Below are 5,020 nucleotides of genomic sequence, written 5' to 3'. Positions count from 1 at the left end.
TACTACCAGGGCAAAGTTTATAAATTGAAGCGTGCTCTCTATGGGTTGAAGCAATCACCTAGAGCTTGGTTCGGCAAGTTTCACAAGGCTATTATTTTTTGGGATACAAGCAAAGCAATGTTGATCACACCTTGTTCATCAAACGTATTGGTGATAAGGTAACTATCCTTATTATCTATGTTGATGATATTATGGTGATCGGAAATGATGGTGATGAGATCAATAAGTTGAAGATCTTCATTGGCCGTGAGTTTGAAATAAAGGATCTGGGAACTCTAAAATACTTTCTAGGGATAGAGGTTGCTCGATCTTCAAAGGGCATCTTTCTTTCTCAAAGAAAATATTTCCTAGATCTGTTGTCTGAGACTAGGTTGCTAGGTTGTCATCCTTTAGATACTCCTATGGAAGCTACTACAAGACTTAAGGAGAAAGAAGGTGAACCTATTGACAAAGGTCGTTATCAATGATTAGTGGGCAAACTAATCTACCTCTCTCACACACGACCAAACATAGCCATTGCTGTAAGTTTGGTAAGCCAGTTTATGCATGATTCTTATTCCTCTCACATGGAGGCAGTCCTCCACATCTTGCGATATTTGAAGTCTGCTCCAAGAAAAGGAATCCATTTATCTCCCATGGTCATCTAAAAGTTAAAGCTTATACTGATGCTGATTGGGCAGGCTCTACTATTAGAAAATCCATTTCTGACTATTGTTCTTTTGTGGGTGGAAACCTTGTCACATGGAGTAGCAAGAAGCAAAATGTTGTGGCAAGGTCCAGTGCTGAAGCAAAGTTCTGTGCAATGGCACAAGGAATCTGTGAACTTTTGTCACTTAGAGGATTGTTGCAAGATATTGGTGTTGCTGTCCATCTTCCCATGATGCTTTATTGTGATAATAAAGCAGCCATTAACATTGCTCATAACCCTGTCCAGCATGATCGTACTAAGCATGTGGAGGTTGACCGATATTTCATCAAGGAGAAGCTCGAAGCCGAACTCATCTATGTTCCCTTTGGTGAAGTCTACTGATCAGTTAGCCGATGTGTTCAATAAGGGGCTAAGTGGCAAAGTGTTTCTTCCTATCTTAATTTAGTTGGGGCATGCACGACATATATGCTCCAACTTGAGGGGGAGTGTTGGATTGTATGGGTCAGAATACCGTGCGGGGTATTCAAAACTTTTCACTGTTTTATTTCATGTGCAACCATGCCGGCTATGATAGGGACACTTTCATTCATTATTATAAATATATGGCTTGGGGTCTACCTTAGACTATCCAAGCATTCAGCTCTCAACACAACCCATTGCCTATGCATATTGTAAATTGGCAATAGTTTCACTCATGTGGTTCTTGTTTCTATATGTGTGTGTGCAACATTGTAATTTCTTAAAAACATTCTTAGCATGTGAGTCAATTGCTTATGTTACAATAAGCTAGTGGTAGGAATAGGATTTTTTTCAGTGATGTTTTATTGTATATTTAAAACAAAAATCATTGCTCTACTGCTCCTTTATTGCAGTGCGTACGAGCATAGTTCGAAATCCTTCATTTATGATGTCTTTAATGTTTACATATTATAATAAGCTCCTTTTGTGCTTTTATAATTGAACAGGAACATGTACAGGGGAACATGGTGTTGGCACTGGGAAAATGAAGGTATATCTTTTCTTTCATACATCAGTTGGGTGCCATTTTGTGCAATAATCCTGGTGCACACCCTGAAGGAGCCCAGAAACCACAATATTAAACATTATCATGATGATTTCTTCCTAAATGGCATCAAGCACTTATACCAAGAAATTCACATTCCTTTTCCTTGACTTTCGCTTTTACCACATCGAATTGATTGCCAAACTGCAATACTAATGCATAGATGAGCCATGTTCTTCTCATGTTTATTTCATGTAGCTTTCTTTGGGATGTATATGAAAAACTTTTCAAACTTTAGCATCGAAGAAGGGGACTAAAAGAATAAAACAAATATTTTACCTTTATGTTTACCATATGCGTCAGTAGAATACTATCCCTTGTAATACCTGGCATTCTGATATGGATTAAAACCTTTTTCCTTTTTTTTTTTTTTTTTTGTGGGGGGGGGGGGGGGAGGGAGATGGTGGTGGTGGGGGAGTACTCTGATGCTTTTATTCCTGCACAAGTTAAATATATATGCTTTTCTGAGAAATTGGGTCCTTTTCTAGTGGCAGTTTTTAATTCAATGAAATAGCCACTGACCAAATGGAATTTCTTTGTTTTTTTCAGTACCTTGAAAAGGAACTTGGAATAGAGGCTTTGAGGACAATGAAAAGAATAAAGGCAGCCTTGGATCCCAACAATATCATGAATCCAGGAAAAGTGATTCCTCCTCATGTCTGTTTCTAAGCTATATCCATATTCAGATTGTAGAACTGCATGTTGTCCTATATTAGCCGAGAAGTCTCTAATAATTGTAAATCATACTTTATATTTTGGATTAGAAAATCATGAGAACCAATGTGACTTTAGCTGTTTTACTTCGATCATCCCAAATAACGCCCTTTTTTGGCTTTATTATCTGAGGTTTCTGTATTTGCTTTTTAGCTTTTTCTGTTGGCTTTCATAACCAGTTATATGAAGAAAATTTATTTTGGAACCTATCAATAAGAAAACCCTAATTTCTCTTTTAGGTGTGAAAGGTGTGGTATAGGGTTGGTCCCAGTGGGATAGAAGATGTCCTTGGATCTGAACATCTAATGATCCAGTTGTCATGGGCATGTCTATGGATTGGAAGGCTGGGAAAGTGGGAAGATCTCACAAACCAGAACTGACTGTTAATATGATCCCAAACAGTCAGTCATTCTAATTCTATTGGAAATCAAGAGGTATAAATATAATGATTCTGTGGGTATATTCCATAATGTGGGGAATCACTTCTGGAGCTGCTGAATATGAACAAAAGAAAATTGGGGGAGGGTGAAATCAAGCCAATACTAGACTTATTATTGGTGTTATATGTATCAAAACATTAGGGCCCTCATTGAGTCATCTTCCTTTGGCAAATGATCCAGCAAGAAGGCCAATGCCATTGGCATTAAATGCTACCATCGATCATTAGTGGCTCATGTCCTGCTGATTTTTTCATGTGTAGAGCAGTGGAACCAACCTCTGATCCAATCAAAGAGATTGCCTATGCAAAAGGCAAGGTTAGATTCCAAGCAACTTGTTGAGTAGCTATATCAGTGGCTATGAGTATTAAGAGATTAATGCCATCTCTTGAAAATTGCGAGTTACTGTAAGTTAGGAAGGTAAATAGTTGGGAAACTTTGCAGGTTGGTTCGGGTGCTAACTTTAGATCATAAGCTCCTAATCTTGTTGACCTTTGGAGTTTACTTTCTTACTAGACTGCCTGATATTACACCTTTACTGTCATCACTAGAAGAAGGAAGTTGTAGTGATCTTCCTCATGTTCTGTACCATTGCCCTCATACAGATTTTTTTTTGGGGTGAAAAATAATTCATTAGAGAAACAGAGAAATCCCAGAAAAAAAAGGGGGAACAAGGGGCTTCCCGATTGGGGGGAGAGAAGACAAATTACATTTCAAACAAGAAAAACAAACCAAACGCCACATTCCTTAAGCAGAGGGGACGGGGGATGAATTAAGGAGGGGAGACCTAGGGGCTTAGGATACAACAATATGACAGTTCCTTGGGAGTCCCAATCTGTCAGTCTTCTACTCATGGTAGAAGAATCAGTGATAGAGTCCCTTTAGGAAAGTGATCCCAGATTGATAGGAATCGTGAGCGCTACTTTGTAGTTTCCTTATAGAAGTGAATTAATACAAGGACGGATTGAGTCATTCTTATGTAGCATGCATGTTGTGCCGTTCTTATGAATGGACTCCTCATTGGAGCGGGTATGACTGTATAGGCGTAATCCGTTGGACCTTCAGTCATTAATAAAATGTGACGATCCGATAACATGGCATGACGTCATTGGATGGTTATATTTGGATATATCATAAGGCCCCCACTCTGACAGAGCCTTTAGGATATGTCGGAGTAGAAGACTCTTGCTCTTTACTCTAGGAGCCAAGGTGCCCCATTTACTTATAATGTTTTGATGCTCTAGTCCGAACGACGTCACAATCACAATCGAACGGCTACATCCCTCACACTCTCCACCGAGTGACATTGTCTCCAGTACTCAATTTAGTGACAACACAGTAGACAATCACTACCGAACGGCAACATCGTTCGCTCAATGCAATCTGAATAACCAGCCCAGCACAAGAACTAGGTCCTTTCGACCAAAACAATGCTCTTTAAGTGGCCATTGGGATTGGGGGTGGGGTTGGTATTTTCTCTTAATTTAAGTAATGGACTAATGGGGGACAATATTGTAATTTTCTTTTTCCAAAAGAAGGTCCAATTGTTGGTTATTTTAAGTCCTTTTTAGTAAGTTTCTCTAACTTAAAGTGTGGGCCTGGGTCAGTAATTAAAGTTGTCTTTTATTCTAGCTATTTAGAGTTGAGAAATTTATTGTTTCCACCCTATACTTTGCTCTAATTAAACTTTCCTTCCATCTATTTTCAATTATTACTCTTCCCTCCCTTACAGTTTATGATCTATTACAATAGACCTAGCTCGTTAGTGTCCGTCAGTTAAATTGTGCGTTGCCAAGGAGAAAAAAATTTTGTGCCTAAAATAACTCTGGGTACATGTAAAATGACCCTTTTACCTTTGGGATAAAATAAATGAGAGGCACACTTTCATTTCATCTTCTTCTTCCTCTGAACTTCATCTTCTTCCTCCAAATCTCAAATCTTCGGCGCGTTGAATCTATCTAGGGATGATTCTCTTGATCTCTCTTTGGGATCCATCTCTCGATCTTCTTCACTGTGATGAGAACCTTCTTCTTCGATTGGGATTTACGGCCTTCATCCTTAGGTGAAGCTGTCACTGCAACTTCACCGACCATTCTGCTGCTAAAACAAGCTGCAGTTTAGATGAAACTAATGATGACCTGAGATATAAATCCTTTG

General features: G+C 38.8%; 1 long non-coding RNA gene across 1 annotated transcript; it reads left to right on the top strand.

Annotated features, from left to right (window-relative positions):
* The first annotated feature begins 1,535 nt into the window (after positions 1-1,535).
* Positions 1,536-2,521, top strand: LOC122648434. Its single transcript, XR_006331074.1, has 2 exons — positions 1,536-1,658; positions 2,262-2,521. It is a non-coding gene; the product is annotated as an uncharacterized LOC122648434 (long non-coding RNA).
* The last annotated feature ends 2,499 nt before the right edge of the window (positions 2,522-5,020 follow it).

The sequence above is a fragment of the Telopea speciosissima genome, unplaced genomic scaffold, assembly GCF_018873765.1.
Source record: "Telopea speciosissima isolate NSW1024214 ecotype Mountain lineage unplaced genomic scaffold, Tspe_v1 Tspe_v1.1103, whole genome shotgun sequence".
NCBI classification, from domain to species: domain Eukaryota; kingdom Viridiplantae; phylum Streptophyta; class Magnoliopsida; order Proteales; family Proteaceae; genus Telopea; species Telopea speciosissima.
Note: the sequence above shows the minus strand (reverse complement) of the source record. Positions and strands in the feature narration are given on the sequence as shown.